The 23,267-nt window shown below is 36.3% G+C and overlaps 1 long non-coding RNA gene across 3 annotated transcripts; it reads right to left on the bottom strand.

The window, feature by feature from the left end:
- Nucleotides 1-3,251: 3,251 nt before the first annotated feature.
- On the bottom strand, nucleotides 3,252-23,140 carry LOC103350785 (uncharacterized). Of its 3 annotated transcripts, none has more exons than XR_007909232.2 (6): nucleotides 22,978-23,140; nucleotides 19,503-19,749; nucleotides 12,092-16,071; nucleotides 11,373-11,429; nucleotides 9,751-10,017; nucleotides 3,252-7,949 (listed from the first exon to the last, which is right to left on the bottom strand). It is a non-coding gene; the product is annotated as an uncharacterized lncRNA (long non-coding RNA). The 3 variants fall into 3 exon arrangements; XR_007909234.2 differs by having other exon boundaries at nucleotides 9,866-10,017; XR_007909233.2 differs by having other exon boundaries at nucleotides 9,751-9,865.
- Nucleotides 23,141-23,267: the final 127 nt, after the last annotated feature.

The following is a 23,267-nucleotide window of genomic DNA, read 5'->3' as shown; positions in this document are numbered from 1 at the left end:
AGAGCATAAGATGGATGGTTGTAGACAGGAAAACAACCAGAATCAAGAGAATTTAAATGCACAAAATCAGGAAGGCCTTGATGTAACATGTTAATAAATAACTCTTTTGCATTTTAATCTGTTTACTGAGAATTCTTTAGAGAATTTAGGGGATTTCTATTGTAGGTTCTGTCAAGATTCAGTTAGGAAAACACAAAATTTATGAATTTTCTCAATATTCTATCCTATTTTTATTGACCCATTTAGGTATTTATTTTATAAAATTAAATTTAGGTAATCAGTGAATATTTTTCTGATTAATAGACTTATGTTACCTATTATCCAACCTTAACATTTGGACTATATTTGCTTTAAAACCACATTCTGGCTTTCCTACAGAAATCTACAAACAACAAATGCTGGTGAGGATGTGGGGAAAAAGTACCCTTACCCACTGTTGGTGGAAATGTATGCTAGTAAAGCCACTATGGAAGACAGTAGGGAGATATCTCAGAAACTTGAACACAGACTTACCGTATGATCCAGCCATCCCACTCCTGGAAATGCACCCACTGGAAATGACATCTGCATATGAAAGAGCTACCTGTACCTCCATGTTGTTGCAGCTCAATACACAAATCAAAGACATGGAATCAACCTAGAAGCCCATCAACTGAAGACGGGATAAAGATGTTATGGGATATGTGCACCACGGAATACTACATAGCAGTAAAAACAAATGAAATTCAGTCATTTGCAACAAAACAGATGAAGTGGAAAACATCATCATTGGTGCAATAAGCCAGTCCCAAAGGGACAAATACCATATGTTCTCACTGACCTGTGATAACTAATAGAGCACCTAAAAGGCAACATGTAGAAATGAAATCGACATTTTGAGAGAAAATACATGGAACAGCACATGCCTTGACTATTGAGGAACAGGTTCGTTTTTTGTGCTTTTGTATTTTTTTTTTCTTTTCATTTATTTTATCTTATTTTACTTACCCTTTTTTTCTTTCATACTAATGGTTGAACTCTTTATTTTTGTAAACATTCATTTATTGATTTGGAAGTCAGAGTTACACAGATAGAGGAGAAGCAGAGAGAGAAAGAGGTGTTCCACCTGATGGTTCACTCCCCGATTGGCTGCAATGCCGGAGCTGCATCAATCCAAAGCCAGGAGCCAGGAGCTTCTTCTGGGTCTCTCTCATGGGTGCAGGGGCCCAAGGACTTGGGCCATCTTGTACTGCTTTCCCAGGCCATAACACAGAGCTGGATAGGAAATGGAGCAGCCAGGTCTCGAACTGACGCCCTTATGGGATGCCTGGCACGTGAGGCCAGGGCATTAACCTGCTGTGCCACAGTGCCAGACCCTGAACCCTTTATTTAACAGAGTTAACTGTATGTGTATTAAGTTACATGAAAATAGATCTTAGTTAAAACACATTCTGATTATTTTTTCTAAATCTAATTCATGTAGGGAAAACTTACTATTCTAGAAGGTACTTCAAAAATCTGTGAAAAATTGGAATTAAAAATGTTCATTTTGTTGTGAAAACTTTGAAGCCCAAGCATTCAAGAAGACTTCAAAATGTTTATGAAAAAATGCACATTATGAAAATTGGAATATAAATATGGAAATTTATATTCATTAAATAAAAGTTAAAAAAAGAAAAGGATAAAGGAATTGAATAGGCATTTTTCAAGAGAGGAAATTTAGGGGCCAGCACTGTGGTATAACGGGTAAAGCTGCCACCTGTAGTGCCTGTATCCCATATAGGCACCAGTTCGAGACCCGGCTGCTCCACTTCCCACTCAGCTCTCTGCTATGGCCTATGAGAGCAGTAGAAGATGGCCCAAGGCCTTGGACCCCTGCACCCATGTAGAAAGAAGCTCCTGGTCCTGGCTTTGGATCAGCGAAGCTCCAGCCATTGTGGCCATCTGGGGAGTGAACCAGCAGGTGAAAGACCTCTGTGTGTGTGTGTGTGTATCTCTCCTCTGTGTGTAACTGTGAGTTTCAAGTAAAATAAATCTTTTTAAAAAATTAAGAATGAGAATAGGAGAGTGAGGAGGAAGAAGAGTGGGAGCATAGGTGAGAGGTCGAGGGGGGTGTACCACTGTGTTCCTGAATCTATATGTTGGAAATGTATAAAATTTGTGTGCCTTAAATAAAATTATTAAAAAAGCAGAAAGGTTCAACATTCTATAGATTTAATTAATTTTGGTCCCTACTTTTAAGGACTTTGTCTCATTTTGAATCCTTTTTATTCATGCTTTTCTCTTTAGGTACCAAATGTCTTTTAATGAAATTCCCTCTGATGCTGGTAATTGGTGACTATTGTTTCTTGGTTTCACACGTGGCTGCGTATGTTGTTCTATGCTGTTCTTTTTTCTTCAGGATATGAATAGAGTTCAGAGCAGAAGAAGTGTAAAATAGTTGAGTGATCACTTACCAGCTCAGTACATTACATTAAATAGAACTCTAAATGTATGCACAGAAACAGAGGGTTTGCCTTTCAATTAGTGATTTTTAATATCTTATTGCTCCATATTCAAATTGGTCCCATACAAACACATTAGAAATTTTTGAGATTTCATCTGTCATCTTGCCTGGAATCACTTTTATTATATATTCCATTTAAAATTGAAAGGAAAACATGTACAGAATTTGAAAATGTAACATTGTAAACTTGAATTTTGTAATTTTGTTTCCAAAATAGTTTACTTTCATGTAATTATTACTGCTTATCTACAAATTTTGAAAAATGCTAGTATCTCACATTATTCGTTATCTATCAAATCTCTGTGAACTACTTCTCTCTACATGTAATATTTTTCTTGATCACATTTGACACTATAAATCTTTTATGTAACTTTGAAATTGTTATTCTTATATTTATTTTGTCCTATTAACATTAGTTATAGGTTTTCATAAATATTTACATATATACTTAAAGAGCCTGATTGACTTCATAGTAGATCTTTTTTAAAATAAAAATAATAGCTGGATTAAAATATCTGAAAATCTGTGTATGAAAAAATGAATTTGCTAATTCATATTTAAATTAATGTAATAGTATTTTATTAAAGATAACAAATGTACTATATTTGTTATCAGTTTATGTGCATCCATCACAATTTAAAAATTAGGCACTTTTTTTTACTTTTATTTAGTAAATATAAATTTCCAAAGTACAATTTATGGATTACAATGGCTTCCCCTCCCATAACTTCCCTCCCACCTGCACCCCTCCCATCTCCTGCTCCCTCTCCCCTTCCATTCACATCAAGATTCATTTTCAATGATCTTTATATACAGAAGATCTATTTAGTATATATTAAGTAAAGATTTCATCAGTTTGCACCCACACAGAACATAAAGTGTAAAATACTGTTTGAATAATAGTTATAGCATTAATTCACATTGGACAACACATTAAGGACAGAGATCTCACGTGAGGAGTAAGTACATAGCGACTCCTGTTGTTGACTTAACAATTTGACACTCTTGTTTATGGTGTCAGAAATCTCCCTAGGCTCTAGTCATGAGTTTCCAAGGCTATGGAATCCTGAGTTCGCTGACTTCGATCTTATTTAGACAAGGTCATTGTCAAAGTGGAAGCTCTCTCCTCCCTTCAGAGAAAAGTACCTCCTTCTTTGATGACCCATTCTTTCTACTGCTGGTATCTCACTTGCAGAGATCTTTCATGTAGGTTTTTTGTTGTTTGTTTTGTCAGAGTGTCTTGGCTTTCCATGCCTAAAATACTCTCATGGGCTCTTCAGTCAGATCTGAATGCCTTAAGGGCTTATTCTGAAGCAAGAGTACTGTTTAGGACATCTGCCATTCTATGAGTCTGCTGTGTATCCCGCTTCCCATGTTGGATCGTTCTCTCCCTTTTTTATTCTATCAGTTAGCATTAGCAGACAGTAGTCTTGTTTGTGTGATCCCTTTGACTCTTAGACCTATCAGTGTGATCAATTGTGAACTGAAATTGATCACTTGGACTAGCGAGATGGAATTGGTACATGCAATCGTGATGGGATTGTATTGGAATCCCCTGGCACATTTCTAACTCCACCATTTGGGGCAAGTCCTACTGAGCATGTCCCAAATTGTACATCTCCTCCCTCTCTTATTCCCACTCTTATATTTAACAGGGATCGCTTTTTAGTTAAATTTAAACACCTAAGAATAATTGTGTGTTAATTATAGAGTTCAACCCAGACCAAGTGGGATTTATCCCTGGTATGCAAAGATGGTTCAATCTTCACAAAACAATCAATGTGATACACCACATTAACAGACTGCAGAAGAAAAACCATAGGATTATCCCAATAGATGCAGAGAAAGCAGTTGATAAAATACAACACCCTTTCATGATGAAACCTCTAAGCAAACTGGGTATGGAAGGAATGTTTTTGCATATTATATTCTTTTGGTGCTTTTTGTCACAGTGGTTCAGAAAGAGCTGTAGATTTTGTGGATGGAAATGAACAGGCAGCATCCCATTTAGAAAGATCCCATTATGATCAAAGATGTTAGAAACAATTCAGCACATTGGGCTGAATATAATCCCGTTTTTCTTGCAGTGATTGAAAAGCTGAACAACTATAAAATCTCCTGCCTTTTTTCAAAAAAGTTATGTGGAGCAGAGGCATAGAACGAGAGAGAGACAGAGAGAGAGAGAGAGAGAGAGAGAGAGAGAGAGAATCTTCTTCCAAACACTGTTTAGGGATTCACTCCCTAAATAGCCACAACGGCAGGAGCTGAGCCTATGCAAAGCCAGGAGCCAAAAGCTTCTTTTGGGTCTCCCACATGGGTGCAGGGCTTTACCAGGCCAAAGCAGAAAGCTGGATTGGAAGTGGAGCAGCTTGGATGCGAAAATGCGCATATATGGGATTCTGGCAATGCAGGCAGTGACTTTATCTGCTACGTGGAAGCAGGGGCCCTTATCCCCTGCAATTTCATTTTTACTGATTCATAGAAAATAACCAATGATCTAGCCATAAACTCAGGTGGAAAGGAAATGGTCTATGTTCTATTTTGTTTTTTGAGTTTCATGACTCTTTATAGATTCTGGATATTAATCCTTTTTCAGTTTCATAGTTTGCTCATATTTTCTCCTATTCTGTTGGTTGCTTCTTCACTTTGCTGAAGGTTTCTTTGGCAGTGCAGAAGCTTCTCAGCTTGATGCAGTCCCATTTGCTTTGGCTTCCAATGCCTGTGCTTCTGGGGTCTTTTCTAAGAAGTCTTTGCCTATGCCAATTTCATGCAGAGTTTCCACAATGTTCTCTAATAATTCATTGGTATTAGTTCATAGATATATCTTTGATCCTTTTTGAGTGTATTTTTGTTTAACGTGTAAGGTAGGGATCTTGTTTCATACTTCTTCATGCAGAGATCCAGTTTTCCCAGCACCATTTGTTGAAGAGACTGTCCATGCTCCAGAAATTGATTTTAGCTCCTTTGTTAAAGATAACTTTATTGTAGAAGTGTGGTTTGATTTCTGGAGCTTCTTTTCTTTCTATTGGTCTACATATCTATTATTTTCTTTTTTTCCATTACCAGGCTGTTTTGATTATAATTGCCTTTGTGGTATGTCTTGAAATCTGATATTATGATGCCTCCAACTTTGCTTTTGTTTTATAAGATTTCTTTAGCTATTTGTGCTTTCTTGTGTTTCCGTGTGAATTTCAGCATCATTTTTTTTCTATATCTGAGAAGAATGTCATTGGTATGTTGATTGGTATCACATTGAATCTGTAAATTGCTTTTGTAAGTATAGAAATTTTGATTATATTGATTCTTCCAATCCATGAACATGGAAGATATTTCCATTTTTAGTGTCTTCTATTTCTCTCCTTAATGTTTTGTAATTTTCATCATAGAGGTCTTTGACATCCTTGGTTAAATTTATTCCAAGGTATTAAATTATTTTTGTAGCTGTTGTGAATGGGATTCATCTTTAAAGTTCTTTCTCAGCCGTGGTGTTGTCTGTGTATACAAACACTATTGTTTTCGTGCATTAATTTTATATCCTGCCACTTTAGCATACTCTTTCATGATTTCCAATAGTCTTACTGGAGTCTTTTGGTTTCCCTACATATAGAATCATGTCATCTGCAAGTAGGGGTAGTTTGACTTTCTCCTTTCTGATTAGTATCCCTTTGATTTCTTTTACTTGCCTAATGACTCTGGCTAAAACTTACAGAATTATATTTAATAGTAATTGCCAAATGATGCATCCTTGTCTGTTTCTAGATCTTATAGGAATGCCTCCAACTTTTCCCCGTTCATTAAGATACTGGCTGTGGGTTTGTCATAAACTGCCTTGATTCTGTTGAGGAATGCTCCTTCTATACATATATTGCTTAAGGCTTTCATCATGAAAGGATGTTGCATTGTAACAAATACTTTTTCTGCATCTGCTGAAATAATCATCTGCTTTTTATTCTTCAGTTTGTTAGTGTGACGTATCACAATTATTGCCAGGTTTCCACATTGCTTTGAAAATACGGTGGTTCAGTATTTTAGGAGCTAAAAAGAAAAGTTTTCTTGTCTCTCACATTATTTCCTACTGCATGGTAGAGACATGAAGAGACATCTACAACTACTACCTCATTCAGGTTTGTGGCCTCACCTCCTAAGGAATTTCAGAGCATGCCCTAGAGATGAGGACAGCAGATTGAGTTACTCAACATTAAGCCAAGTTCCTAAGTAAATAGATGTCATTACAGCAACTGAAGCGCATGAGTATCTGGGGAGAGAAATTAGGATAGTAACGGAGGACCCCAGGACAATTGATCCTATGAAAATGGTGGGATATGGATTTGGCTAATGCTTTTCTTTTTCTCAGGTTAAAACATTATTTCACATCTCATATTTCTACTGAACAGTAAGAGTAGATTCTAATTTTTTACTGAGGTAATTTTGAGCTTTTGTGAATCAGCTACTTAATGACAAATGATCTACATAAACGTTCAGCATCCTTCCCAACACTGGAAGAGATGTAGACAGCATAGTGTAGGGGACATTGACCTGGGAGTACACGAAGACACTTCACTAGGATAGCTTATATGGAACCAATGCTTTAATTCTTCCACATGTAGTTTCCTTCCAAAATGGTCCGACAGAAAACAGGCTAAGTTCATGAAGAAACTGAAAAATGTAAGAAGTATACTGTCCTTGATTTTGAATTCACACACCTAATTTCTAATTTGATCCTCTAATCCCAGATGGTAGAAATGCAGTATTTGTTCACTTGCACAAGTGTGTCTGTTCTAGAGGGCTAGGGTGCTTAGGAGTTAGGGCATTAGAGGAGGTGTCAGTCACAGGGCACTGCCATGATCATCTCACAGGGCCAGCGGTTACGAAGATGCTCTGCTTGCCCTCTGGTACTGGGGACTTGATCTAAACAGCTGCCGTGCAGACATAGCTCACTCAAACCCAACTGATTTATTGCCTTCATTTCATTCTTGGGCTGATGGGAACAATTCTCCTGACCTGTTCTATGCTTGAGGGACAAGAAACTTCAGGGGAATGTGCAGGGCTCCATGTGCCTCACTCCCTTTGTTTAGAATTTCTCCTCGGAAGCTTTTTTGCTTCCTTTTGGATTCCACCAGTAACTAGGACTTAATGTCTGATAACCCAAATGGATACACATTTTTCTTTTTCTTTTTTTTTTTTTGGATACACATTTTTCAAAGATTTATTCAGTTATTTGAAAGTCAGAGTTACATACAGAGAGAAGAGGCAGAGAGAGAGAGAGGTCTTCTATCCACTGGTTCACTCCCCAACTGGCCCCAATGGCTGGAGATGCACGAATCCAAAGCCAGGAGCCAGGAACATCTTCCAGTCTCCCCGATGGGTGCTTTCCCAGGCCATAGCAGAGAGCTGGATCAGAAGTGGAACAGCTGGGACTCGAACTGGCACCCGTATGGAATGACGGCACCACAGCGCAGGCCACCTGATATGCATTTTAACATGTTATTTTCTTTTTTGTTTGTTTGTTTGTTATTTTTTTAATGTATTTTAAATTTTTTAAACTTTTATTTAATAAATATAAATTTCCGAAGTACAGCTTTTGGATTACAGTGGCTTCCCCCTGCCAATAACTTCCCTCCCACCCGTAACCCTCCCATCTCCCGTTCCCTCTCCCATCCCATTCACATCAACATTCATTTTCAATTATCTTTATATACAGAAGATCAATTTAGCATATACTAAGTAAAGATTTCAACAGTTTGCACCCACACAGAAACACAAAGTATAAAGTACTGTTTGAGTACTAGTTATACCGTTAATTCACATAGTACAACACATTAAGGACAGAGATCCTACATGGGGAGTAAGTGCACAGTGACTCCTGTTGTTGATTTAACAATTGACACTCTTGTTTATGGTGTCAGTAATCATTGTAGGCTCTTGTCATGAGTTGCCAAGGCTATGGAAGCCTTTTGAGTTTGCCAACTCCAATCTTATTTAAGCAAGGTCATAGTCAAAGTGGAAATTCTCTCCTCCCTTCAGAGAAAGGTACCTCCTTCTTTGATGGCCCGTTCTTTCTACTGCTGGGATCTCACTCGCAGAGATCTTTCATGTAGGTCTTTTTTTTTTTTTTTTCCCCAAAGTGTCTTGGCTTTCCATGCCTGAAATACTCTCATGGGCTTTTCAGCTGGATCCGCATGCTTTAAGGGCTGATTCTGAGGCCAGAGTGCTGTTTAGGACATCTGCCATTCTATGAGTCTGCTGTGTATCCTGCTTCCCATGTTGGATCATTCTCCTTTTTAATTGTATCAATTAGTATTAGCTCACACTAGTCTTGTTTATGTGATCCCTTTGACTCTTAATCCTATCATTATGATCAATTATGACATGTTATTTTCACCTAAATCCTTATGCCACAGTTTCTGTTTTTCTAGGAGACTTCATTTTTAAAATTCATTTTACAATTTTATTTAAGGTGTACAAATGTCATGCATTTCATATATATATAGATTTATGAACACAGTTATTCTATCAACCCTACCTTTCCTCTCACTGATGCCCCCACCCTTCTTCCTCTTCTCTCTCCTATTCTCACTTTTAATGTTTGTGAAGATCTATTTTCAGTTTACTTTATACTCATAAGTTCAACCCTACTAGTAAATAGTTCAATAAACAGTATGAGGAATAAAACACTGTTACTCAACAGTAAAGACAAGGGCTTAAATACAGGTTTATCTCTTCCTCATATTTCTGTTGTAACTTCTCCTGAGGCAGTGCCCTAGCTGTCTGTGGTGGAAGCCAAAATTACCCAAGGCAGAAGCCTTGTTATTATTATAGATGTATTTCTCAGTACTCTTGGAATAACCGTTAGCAACTGTTAAAGAATGCAGAGCTGAATTGGCCACTTGTCACAGCAGTTTAGTCTTAGCATGGGGTGCCTATGTCCCACATCATAGTACACAGATCAGCTCTCACTTAGCCCATTTCCAATGCAGCTGTTAATGTGCAGCCTTGGAGAGAGTAGATGAGGGTTCAAGCACTTGGGACCCTGTCTCCCATGTTGGAGACCCAAATTCACTTACAGCCTCTCAGAAAATGCAGTGTTAGGGATAATGAATAAAAGGATGTGTGGTGGTCATACTGCCTTGTGTTTCAATTTTTTTGAGAAACTACAGTAACAACCTCCAGTAAATATAATTCCCCCCTTGTCTTAGAACATTATAGTACACTTCATGGCTCCTGTGTAGCCCCATCCTCCACTGAATCTGAGTTTGACCATGTACCTGTATACTTTGACGAATGGGTCATTAGCAAATGTGAAACAAGTACAGGTTTGAATAGTGTTCACATGCTTTGAAGGAAACTCTTCCTTCTTCATATACAGAAGGCAGGGATTACCTGTTGAAGACATGGAGACCAAGAATGATCCCGCATAAATTGAAAGACAAATAAGCATCTCCAGTGCCAGTGTCAGTTGACTGCAGTTCCTTGAACAACCCACGTGAGATCAGAAGGAATACCTAACTGTGCACTGTGCCTCCAACAAAGCACTAATCATTAGCAAATAAAATAATTAACAAAGACAGTAAGTTGTGAAGTTAATTTAATTTCATCAAGAAAAGACATAAGCAACAGAATAGAACACAGAATGTCACAGAAGGATAGTTTGAAAGCTATAAACAAGGGTAATATTGTATTTTCTTCATCAAATTACAGGACATTGAAAATGTCATTGTATAATCATTCTAAGGTTCTTTTTTGAGAAAAAAAGTTGTGTTATCATGCATTTTACATACATATTCTGTATCACAATAGATTATTACTAAGTATATATAGTTATCTAAGAAGTCCAGAATATTGAAAGTAGTTGTTGAACTAATAAAAATCTGGTACAGTCTTGCTCAATGAAACAAATTAGATTTTTGTAGGATAATTATATAATATAATTATATATAATTATAGTTCCAGTTTTTCAGTTGTATCAACAATTGCACTTTAAACATTTTATCTATAAATATAAAATAGGCATTTTATAAAATAGGTGTTTAGGAGCACATATTCATGAAACATCAAGCAACATTAGTGCACAATCAAGAACAATCAAACTGGCATTAAATTAACAGACAAATAGTTATTCATGAACAGTCAAATAGGTATTAATGAACAGCCCAATAAATAATGATGAACATAAAAGTACTCATTACCATCAATATTAATGAACAAATAGGTATTAATGAACATTAAAATAGGTATTATTGAACAGGTAATATGTACTAATGAACAAACAGGTATAAATTAACAAATGAGTGTTAATACACAAATACCTTTTAGCACACAGATAACTATTTATAGTTATCTGTTTATATAAAACTGTTTATATAAAACAGTCAAATAGATATTAGTGAGCAAACAAATAGGTATTACTGAAGCATTGAATACACATTGATGAACAAACTAATTAGTGAACAAACAGATATTAATTAAGAAATACCTTTTAATGAACAGAGAAATAGTATTAATGAACAAAAAGGCAATAACGATCAGGCAAATAAGTGTTAAGGAGCAATCTAATAAGTAATGAAGAGATATTTATCAACCATCAACAGTTGTTAATGAACAAATATTCATGAATGGAAAAATAAGTATTAATGAACACTCAGTATATTTTAATGGACATTTAAAAAACATATTAGTGAACAGAAAAATAGGTATTCCAGAGCAGTAAGATAGATATTAATGGACAGATAGCTAAATATTAGTGAACAAAAACTATTAGTGAACAGATATGTATTAAAGTACAATCAAATAGTGAAAGTTATTATTAATGGAAAGACAAAAAGGTATTAATGAACAAATAGGCGTTTATGAACAAATAAGTGTTAATAGTTAATAGTCAAATACTTACTCATAAATAGTCAACGTGGTATTCACTAGCAAATAGTTACTAATGAGCAAATAGCTACTAAACAAAAGATAAATAGATCATCATTAATATTCAAATATACATAATTAGTAGACTAATATGTATTAGCGTATCAACGAATAAGTATTAAACACATTAAAAAGTTTTTAATAATAGAAAATAAGTATTAATAAGCATTTGAAAAGTTATTAAGGTATTAATAAAGTCAAACAGATATTATGAACAAATAATTAATTATTAGTGTGCAAATAGGTATTAATAAATAGACAGTAATGAAGTCAGTTTTTCAGATACACAGTTACTAATGAACAGTTAAATATGGATTAATGAACACTAGAATAGATATTAATGAAGAAATATTTATGTATATATAGATATTTATGAACAAACAAGTTTTAGTGATACATAGGTATTAATGAACACATATATATGATTGAACATTCAAAATGTTATTAATGAATAAGCAGGTATCAATGAACAAATTTATATAATCGAACAAATAAATAAGAAACTTTCAAAAACTTGCATTAATGAACAGACAGTAGGAATTAGAGAACAAACAGGTAATCCTGAACAGTCAATTTATATTAATGAATTAGAGAACAAACAAACAGGTATTCCTGAACAGTTAATTTGATATTAATGAACAAAGTTATTAAGAACAAATATGTGTTAATGGAAAAATAGGTATTAAATTGTACATCAACAGTCGGGACAAGGGTTGATCAAGTCACTGTTTCTCATAGTGTCCATTTCACTTCAACAGGTTTCCTTTTTGGTGCTTGGTTAGTTGTCATCGATCATGGAGAATATATGGTATTTGTCCCTTAATGAACATGTAAAAAATGAGCAGTGTAATAGGCATTAATGAACAGAAAATAGGTAATAAAAAAAGACAAATAGGTGTTAATGAGCCCTCAAATATGCATTAATGAAGAGTTTGTTAGTTATTATTCATGAGCAGTCCAAGTATGTATTAACAAATAAGCATTAAATAATAAACTTTATTAAACAAATAGTTACTTGTAAACTATTTATTATTATTATTATTAATGAACAAATACTTAATAATTAACAAATACTATTACTGCACAATTAACAATAGATAAATATCAATGAATGTACGTGTTAATGAACAAATAGGCATTTGTGAATATGCATAATGAACAGAAAATATGTGTTAATGCATATTCATATGGGTGTTAATGAAAAAATAATTAATATTAATGAATAAGTGATGAGCATTAATAAGCAGGCAAGTGGTATCAGTGAAAAGACACATAGGTATTAATGAACAACAAATAGATACTAACGGACAGAATTTAGTGAACATATAGGTATTAATAACAGAACATATAGGTATTAATGAACACCAGGTATCAATGAACAGACCACTTGGTACAACTGAACAAATAGGTACTAATGAGCAGTGAACTTGGATTAATGAACTGAACATAGATAATAACGAACAGACAAATAGGTATTAATGAATATTCAAATAAATATTAATGAACAAAAAGTGTTAATGAAGTTAGTTATTTACTCAACAGCAGATACATATGAATGAGCAAACAGGAACTGAGGAACAAACAGGTATTATTGAACAGACAAATAAGTATTAATGAACAAATGGGTACTTATGAACGGTAAAATAAATATTTATGAATAGTCAAGTAGATGTTCATGAACAGTCAAATAGGTATTCATGAGCAGTCAAGTAGGCATTAGTGAGTACTCAAACAGGTGTTTGTAAACAAAAAGGTATTAATAAAAAATAGTTAAATATGAGCACATAGAGCAAATAGGTATTACTGAGCAAGTATGTATGAATGAACAAGTATGTACATAATGAATAAGAATTAATGTGTAAATTGGTATTACTGAACAATAAAATTGTTATTCATGAACAGAAAAAAATCATTGCTCATGAACAAATCATATTAACAAAGAGACAAATAACTATGAATAAACATAAAAATAGGTATTAATGAACACATAGGTTCTAATGTGCAATTAGGTATTAAAGAATAGAAAAACAGGTGTTAATGAACAGGCAACTTCGCAACAATGAACAAATAGGTATTAATGAACATTCATTTGATATTAATGTTGAAACATACTATTGAGCAAATGCAGCTGACATTTCACCAGCTACACAATAAACATTTTTGTCCTCAACACATGGAACATTTTCTAGTATAATGTCGCTCCCCCTCTTCGTGGAGGAATGACACAGAGTCCTGCCTAGGCTTCATATCCGAGTCACGGCACCATTATGTCGCTCCCCCTCTTCGTGGAGGAACGACACAGGACCCTGCGCTGTTCTTTCGTCTGCTCGGCCCTCCCCGGGTTTGCTGCTGGTTCTTCCCGGGTTGGCTACTATCCCTTCCACCTCCGTGGAAGGGCAGTTCCCCCTGGCCACATTCCCCACTTCCGCAGGGGAGCGGCACACCGCCGGCCAGCTTTCTTGGGGGCTGCACGGGTGTTCCTTCAGCTAGATGTTCCCCTTAGATGTTCCCTGGTGAATGCCGTCTCTCTCCTCCTTTATAGTCCTCCTCCGCCAATCCCAACTCGGCTGCCCACACGCCGAGTACGCTGCTCTCCTCCAATCAGGAGTAAGTCCTACAGTTTATTAGCTGAACTGGAGGCAGCTGTGCGGAAGCTGTTTACTTCTCTCCCAGCGCCATATTGTGAGAGAGCAGATGCATAGAATAAGTCTTAATTCCAGTAACTCAGTCCAGTCCGGATTGCTCCCCACAGTATATACCACATATTAGGCCACAAATCAAGTCTCAACAAATTCATAAACATTGAAATACAGCAAAAGCAGTATTAAGAGGGAAGTTTATAGCATTAAGGGCTGACCTAAAAAAAGGAAATGTCTCAAACTAAAGCTTTAATGACGCATCCTGAAGACTTAGATAAACAAGAACAACTCAATCCACAAATCAACAGGAGGTGAGAAATAATAAGGATCAGAGAAGAAGTGAATGAAATTGGAACCAAAATTATAGCTAAAAAATCAACAAAACTAAAATTGGTTTTTGAAAAATTTTAAAAATATAGGTAAACCTCTAGCTGGACTAACAAGGAAAGAAAGAGAAAAAAAACTCAAATAAATAAAAAGGAGATGGGAAAGGAAACATTAAAAGTGACACCACTGAAATACAAAGGATCATAAGAAACTAACATGAAGAACTATATGCTAAAAAACTGGAAAACCTTGACGAAATGGATAAATCTCTGAATTCATAAAACCTATCAGAATTAAATCAGGATGATATAGACAACCTAAACAGACACATAACAAGCAATGAAGCTGAAGTAATCGAAATCTCCTAACAAGAAGAAGTCGGGAATCTTATGGCTTTCCTACTGCATTCTACAGAATATTCAAAGAGGAAATAACTCCAAAAATCTTCAAATTATTCTAAAATATTGAACAGGATAGAATTCTGCAAATATTTTTATGAGGCCAAGGTTACTTTGATATAATAAAGAAAACTACAGACCTATAAACTTAATGAACATAGATGCAAAGATTCTCAACAAAATACTAGCAAACTGAATTCAAACCACATTAAAATGATCAAATATCATGATAAAATGGGATTTTTCCCAGAATGCAAGGGTGGTTCAACATTCACAGATCAATAAACATCATAAATTATAAATGTTATAAATCACAAAATAGCCAATATCATACTGAATGGTGAAAACCTGAAAGCATTTCTCCTCCATTATGGAACAAGTCAAGATTGTCCACTTTCATCACTCTTATTCACTATATTACTCTAAATTTTAGCAAGAGCAATTAGGGAGGAGAAGAGATAAAGGGCATTATTAACATTGGGAAAGAGTAAATGAAATTGTCTGTGTTTGCAGATGACATGGTGTTGTACATGGAATATCCTAAACACTTGATGAAAAAGATGTTAGACTTGATAAATCAATTCAGTAAATAAAGTTTCAGGTTTCAAAATAAACATACAAAATCAGTGACTTTTGGTATGCAAATGATGAGCTCAGAAAAAGAGAAATCAAGAAAGAAATCCCACTCACAGTAGCCACAAAACAATCAAACATTTAGAAATAAATTTAGCCAAATAAGTGAAATATCTCTACAATGAAGATCATCAAACATTAATGAGAGAAATCATCAAAGACACTAAAAATGGAAAGATATTCCTTGCTCGTGGATCAGAAGAATCAATATCATTAAAATGTCTATATTATCTAAAACAATCTATAGATTCAATGCAATCCCTATCAAAAAACCAATGACATTTTTTAGGATTGCTTTTTCTAATTCTGCCCAGGAAGGCAGTGGAGGATGGCCCAAGTGCTTGAGCCCTGCACCTGCATGGGAGACCAGGAGGAAGCACCTGGCCTCTGGCTTCGGATCGGCGCAGTGCGCCAGTGGTAGTGGCCATTGCGGGGGGGTGAACCAATGGAAAAGGAAGACCTTTCTCACTGTCTCTCTCTCCTTGTGTAACCCTGCTTGTCAAAAATAAAAAATAAAAAATATGTAGATAACTAATGCTGAAAATCTCAGAAAAAAGAATAAAATGAGGTAGCTGTGCCCATAATAGATACAGGGTTCCATCCTTCCATAATTGGGACTTCTAGTCAACTAAGGTGACTTCTGCAAGCTTGGATTCCACAGACTGCTCCATTTTCTCTGTTGAAGTAAAAAACAAAAGTTTGATTTGGTATCAATAGTTCTAGACAATGGAGTCATCCACTTGCTAATGAGTTGGATTTTCTTTATGATTTATCCTAAGCAATGAGGTAAATGTCATAAAACCAAGACATGGGACAACTTTGAAGGAGCTAATGATGCATATTTTCAGGATTTGAACCTAACCCTGTATACACTTTAGCAAACTAGTCAAACCTGACAAAATCTGATGATGAGTCAATATTAAAATGTTAAAATGAGGACACACATTTTGCCTGTTATTCTAGGACCAATGCTTTCAATTTTTACCACAATAAGTAGGTTCAGAAATCAAATGAAATAAATTCCCACACTCATATATCCACTTTAATACATGTAGGAAGTGAAGACTAGCCTTCCATGTGGATTGGAACAGAAAACCTCTTGTGACAGAAAATACAAGGCGTACTTGTACAAGGCATGTTGGAAGCCAAATATGAGCCATTGGTTTATCACATGATCAGATTCAAGGCTTTCTTATTCCAGAAAAGTTTGGAAGAAAACTTAGTCATATTTTTCACTTTTTCATACATAATGCAAATTGACTATGTCCTTCCATATTTAATACATGTAAATAGAAGACAGAGCTGTAGTGCTTACTGGAAAGTGGCCATGAATTTCACCATAGGCCTGCCTAAAGAAAGGGACCTCTTGGGGCCAGCGCAGTGGTGCAGTGGGTCAAAGCCTCAACCTGCAGCACTGTCATCCTGTATGGGCACCGGTTGGAGTCCCAGCTGCTCCTCTTCTGATCGAACTCTCTGCTATGGCCTGGAAAAGCAGTAGAAGATGGCCCAAGACCTTGGGCCCTTGGAAGAAGCTCCTGGCTCCTAGCTTCAGATCAGCTCAGCTCTGGCCATTGCAGTCATTTGGGGAGTGAACCAGCATAATGGAAGACCTCTCTCTCTCTGTAACTCTGTCTTTGAAATAAATAAAATAATTCTTTTTTAAAAAGAAATAAATAAATTTTTTTTTTAAAAAAAATGGACCTCTTGGCACTGGTGTTATTCCTCTCCTTGACTTTGTCCACTATATAATCAGTCATCCACAAGTTTCTCAATGTTATTACACATTTGATCTTAAGTTTATTCTTATGCATATAAAGAAAATCAATCATGTCATCTATTAGTTTGTTTCTGAAATATAATGGAGCAGATATTCTCCTGAGTAGATTCCTGTTCTATATGCATAAGGACTAAGCTCATCACATTCACATCTATGCCTCATTGCATAGTGCAGAGAAGGGTAAGATGGGATTTTACAAGGAGTCTCCTGAGCCCAATTTTCCCAGGGGTCTCTGAACACATATGGTCAAAGGAAGCCAAAAGCCACAGACTGAGTGGTCTCTTTCTGGATTTTGACTATGTGCTATGAACTACAGTCTATATTATAAAGATGCAACTTTTTGATAACCAGTCATTTATTTGTTTCCTAAATCCTACTTAATTCAAAAGTATTTAAGGGGCTGAATCCATATTAAAAAGTGCATGCCCTCGTGGGAGACCAGGAGGAGGCACCTGGCTCCTGGCTTCAGAATGGCATAGCTTCGGCCGTTGCGGCTATTTGGGGGGTGAACCATCGGATGGAAGACCTTTCTCTGTCTCTCTCACTGTCTGTAACTCTACCTGTCAAATAAATAAATAAATAAATCTTAAAAAAGTGCCTGGTTTATTCATAAAATTTTCTTCTTGAAACAGACTAAACATACATAACCTTGTATTAGAGGCATTTAAAATGCATTGAATGATAATTTTGTACTATTTTCCAAGGCATAATTTATTTAAAATTTCTCTTAAGATTTGGTTTAGATAATTTTCCTATGGATCCTACCAAAAACTAAAGTACTGTAGTCTACAGGTCAAATCCAGCTTAGAAAAACAAACAAACCACACTATAGCTGAAGCCAGGGGGTTTCATGCTTTAATGATAAGTAAAATCCTTTATTGGCTCAGACAGAAGAGGATCAACAATATCTACAAGGATCTTATTGTCTTATAGGTGCTGACCAACTCAATTTAGACCTCTGACATGTCTCTTTAATTTGCAAATTGGATGCCCAGGTGAACTTGTAGATTGAAAGAGTGATAAGCCATGTGGAAGATGCTAAAGAACTTAGGAATAGCATTCCGGTACTCTATGATTCAGAACTACTGTGCTAGAGTTAAAAAAGAGATCCAGTGCCCTCATGTGGAAAGGTCCATACTAGTCCACTGATTCACTAGGTAGTGATAACTGCAACTCTTCAGTGGCACTGGTGAAATTAGAACAATTTTGCAAGAAACACACCTGAAGGATAATATGGGTTGAGAGCCTAAGGCATTAGAATATAAAAATAATGGAAGAATGCCTTGTGATGCAAAGTGATCTTTTGTTACATGTTTTTGTACTATTTTGTGTATTTGAAAATTTTAAAAAAAACATAATCCAACTATCACATAATCTTTTTTTTAGACAGCAAATGTAAAACTACATGGCTAATTGGAAAATAGACTTCTAATTTTAATTTTTTGTTTCAGGTTTTATTTATTTGAGAGTCAGAGGCAGACACATACATGGACACTGACAGAGACAACACAGTATTCACATATACTGTTTCATTCCCCAAATTCTCCAAATGGCTGAGGTAGGAGATGGAAATTCAATGTAGGTCTCCCACAGAGGTGATAAATACTCAACAACTTGAACCATCATCATAGCCTCCCAAGGTGTGCATTAACAGGGAGCTGGAATGTGGTGCAGAGCCAGACTCAAACCCAGGAATGCTGATGTGGAAATAATGCGTCCCAAACAGTGTTGAAACTATTCAGGGAAAATCTGTCCCTACCTGGTCTCCCTGCTTGACTGCTGCCTGCTCTCCAACTCATTATCTGCCAGCAGACAAAATAGTATAGTAGAAGTATTGGAATGGTATAGACACTCCCTTATTGTACAACCCTTCACTATAATATTTCAAATGTTCACTAGGGTTTTTGAGCATCATAAGACCAGATCCTTGAGCACTTCTTCAGTCTCATATGTGTCATCACGCTCCCATGCAGTAAGTTCCAGTAACATCAGCCTTCCCTAAAGCCTTCCTGCCAAAGGGCCACGTTGCACCAACCCTAGCTTTCCTGTTTGTTCAGCTTGGAATTTAGGGCATCCAGTCTGGGTAAAACATACATGTTATCATCTCAAAGAGGCTCTAATGTGATGCTTCTCTAAAACCTTGACTTATTCTTCTCCACTTGGTATCTATCTGTGTTCTTATCTAAAGTATGAATAATAACATGCAATTGCCTCTCTTATAGAGGGATCCTGTCTGTCTCATTATCAATCCGGAAACTTGAAAATACTTGTGAAATAAGTAATTAATGAAAATATCTGCAAAATGAAAATAAAGAACACGATTTCCTTACCATAAGAGTTCATGAAAAGGCAGCTTGCTGTGATAAGTATGTCTTATTCTTAACATGAGAACAGGAAGTATATATATTCATGGAATTGGACATAAGCAACCCAATGCTGCACAAGGAATAATTGCTGCTTCCACCTACTGTATTTTTTGAGTTTCACAAGGCCTTAAACAACATGATATGATTGGCACCATGCAGTGATGTGGTGGTCTTAGCTTTGGGTTCCATTTCGGGGGAAGAGTTGTCTCAGCTATACAACAAAGAACACAGAACAGCTGGTTACTGGTTAAACACAGTATAGAGTTACATGTAACTGTAAGGAGTGACACAATGCTAAAAATTAGAGTCTCACTCCTCCAAATGGGGATCTACAACTATCAACTTAGTGGCATTTTACTTTTTAAACATATTAAGAGAAGAGGACAACCAGGGCATTGGATGGTGAACACATTCAAGGATGGGTCTTAGGGTGAGCTAGCTCCTGGAGGTAGAGAAAAGAACAGCTCAGAGATGTGTCAGAAAAGGGAAGAATAAAAGTTTGAAGAGTGACAGCATAGTAAGAAAGAAGCAGTTAGCCATAACAAATGGTGTATAGAAGGGTGAGGCAGATGGTTACAGAAAATTGACCATTAGATTTAGTAATATGAAGTCATTGGTGACGTAGAAAATACAAGGTAGGAGGATGGGAGAAGCTCTTATTCAGAGGGCTGTGACAGGAAAAATTCTCCCACCAAAGATCCTCACACTCTAATTCCCAAAATCTATGGATGTGCCATATTGCAAGAGACTATGAAGATCTAATTAACATTAGAAATTTTGGCATAGGGAGATTATCCTAGTAAGCACAACTTTTCATATGGGACTCAAAATCAGAAAAGTCTTCTGGGTCAGGTAGGGAGTTGGAACAGAAAGGGAATACAGCCAGATCCTAGAAGCAAGTACTGTTTCCCAAGTGATAGCCATAGGGAAGAGAAAAACCTAGTACTTCAACCTCAACCAGCTGAATTCTACCAAAGATCTGAAGGCTCAGAAGTAGATGGCAGCCTAGAGTCTTCAGTAAGCATACAGACTTCCAACACCTTGTCCAGGCTTAGGGGATTCTAAGCAAAAAACCCAGAGAAGGCTGCTTAAACATATAACCTATGGGACTGTGATTTTAAGCCACCAGTTTTTTGGTAATTGGTGTAGCCTCATAAAACATGACTTTGAGGAACACAAGAGAGAAAAAGAATAGATTTTACTGAATACCCTGTTAGAGAGTTATGGACTTAATTAAACATTTTCCTAGTGAGGGCTTAGAGGGTACTGAGAAGCACTAAAGAGAAAAACTCAGATTCCCTTATGAATTTCAAGGTCACCACCAACTTCTGGAACAAACAAGAAAAATTATCTTAAAAACTGGACAAAAGGATATACTTGCTAGAAAAAAAATGTGCATAGAATTCTGTCCTGTAGTGATGTGGAGAATAGGCTTTTTCTATGTTGAAGTTGGAAACAAGAAGTAGAGATTCCTAAGTAAAGTATTCAAAAAGCAGCCTCTTTCTCTCTTGCTGTCCATGGAAAAATGAGAAGAGAAAGACACAGTGAGTGAATATTACTAAAAATACAACCAGAATATTATGATTTGGGGAATTCTCAGGCTATCTAGATATAAAAATGTCAAGATGTGAAGAGGATGCTTCAGAAAATGTGGCACAAAGAAAAAAATTGAGTTTGTGGTTGCCATATAGTTACTAAAGAGTCATAAAGCTAAAGAGATGAGAAGGTTCAGTCAATAAATATGCTTTGAAAGGATGGAAGGTGTGGCTTGCAGATTCCCTCAAGCCAACCAGAGGAACTCTAAAAAGCTGAAGGCATTGTCCACTTTGACCATGGCCTTGTCTAAATATGATCAGAGTCAGTGAACTCAGGGGGCTTCCATAGCCTTGGCAGCTCATGACAAGAGCCTAGGGTGATTACTGAGGCCATAAACAAGAGTGTCAATTTGTTTTTTTTTTTTTTTTTTTAGGAGCCAGGTGCTTTTCCTGGTCTCCCATGGGGTGCAGGGCCCAAGCACCTGGGCCATCCTCCACTGCACTCCCGGGCCACAGCAGAGGGCTGGCCTGGAAGAGGGCCAACCGGGACAGAATCCGGCGCCCTGACCGGGACTAGAACCCTGTGTGCCGGCGCCGCTAGGCGGAGGATTAGCCTAGTGAGCCGCGGCGCCGGCCCAAGAGTGTCAATTTGTTAAGTCAACAACAGGAGTCACTTCCTCCTCATGTAGGATCTTTGTCCTTAGTGTGCTGTACATTGAGATTTAATGCTATAACTAGTACTTAAACAGTATTTTTCACTTTATGTTTCTTTGCGGGAGCAAACTGTTGAAATCTTTACTTAATGTATGCTAAACTGATCTTCTGTATATAAAGAGAATCGAAAATGAATCTTGATGTGAATGGAAGGGGAGAGGGAGTGGATAAGGGGAGGGTTACGGGTTGGAGGGACGTTATGGGGGGGAAGCCATTGTAATCCATATTCTGTACTTTGGAAATTTATATTCATTAAATAAAAGTTAAAAAAAAAAAGCTGAAGGCATTGTCTCTCAGCCATCTTAGGCATGAAGCAGAAATTCAGAGGGCTCTGCCTTCTAAAGACTTGTAGAGATGACTTCTAACTAATGAAGTGATACCCATAACACCCTTTGGAAAACCAAGAAGTTCTTTGTATCAGCATAAACACTGCCAGCTTGAACTGAGAGGGACAGAAAGCATGAAAAATGAAATAAGGCTATCATACCCCCAAATCCCACAACCAGAAGATGCACTGATAAAATGAAATAAAACACATAAACATTGTACTACTCATGCAAACGTAAGTACCAAAAGTGCAGAGGGCAGGATCAAGTGCCCACAGGGTGGATACAAGAGCCACAAGGATTATTCTTGAAGGAACTTTGAACACTCTTTTTACATTAGTGATGTGATATACAAAATACCTTACCTACACAATTTATGAGAATTAAAACTTGGTGTTATGTTATAAAACTGTACATAACTGCACGTTATGATAAATTGATTCCATTTTTACTATTAAAATTTTGTGAACCAAAGTGCTAAAGAGCATCAAATTCTGGAAACATGTAAAAAATTTCTAAAACCAAGCCCATGCTTTGTTATAATTTTGTTGGGCTGTGACCATGTTCCAATAGAGCTCTGTAATCACACTACATAAAACCAAATAGACCAAAGAAAATATAAAACTTTTTCATAAATAGAGCAGCTATTTTCAGAGGCTTACAGAAACTTTTTTTCACTGAGTAAGGAACCTCATCTGAGAATGCAAAGTATGTTATCTCAAGTTCAGCAACACAAATTCTTAGGAACATGAGTAGCTTTTTGAAATCATGAACTAGTTCTATGTTTTAGGGGACATGAGTTAGAACACTTCCTGAGACTACCAGTGCAATTGGATGATCTAAAACAGTATATGAAAAGATTACCTTATATTGTGTATGTTTAGATGACTTTCCAAAAGATTAGACCACTTTTGGTTGATGTGAAGAGCTTTTTCTTGAATCCTTGGCACAGAAAATTGATAGTGTCTAGCTCTTGGCAGAGCACTGTAGAAAAACCCAGAAACATCAAGGATTCTGTAGCAGTGAGGACAACTTCCTATTATGATGTCATGGTTCTAAGGCTCATGCCATAACTGATGATCTGCCACACTAATTTCTAAAATGACCCAACTGTTAATTTTTTTCAAAAATAATATGAGATTATTATAAATCCA

The sequence above is a fragment of the Oryctolagus cuniculus genome, chromosome 8 (genome assembly GCF_964237555.1).
Source record: "Oryctolagus cuniculus chromosome 8, mOryCun1.1, whole genome shotgun sequence".
NCBI classification, from domain to species: domain Eukaryota; kingdom Metazoa; phylum Chordata; class Mammalia; order Lagomorpha; family Leporidae; genus Oryctolagus; species Oryctolagus cuniculus.
The sequence above is the reverse complement of the archived record's forward strand: the minus strand, read 5'-3'. Positions and strand labels throughout refer to the sequence as shown.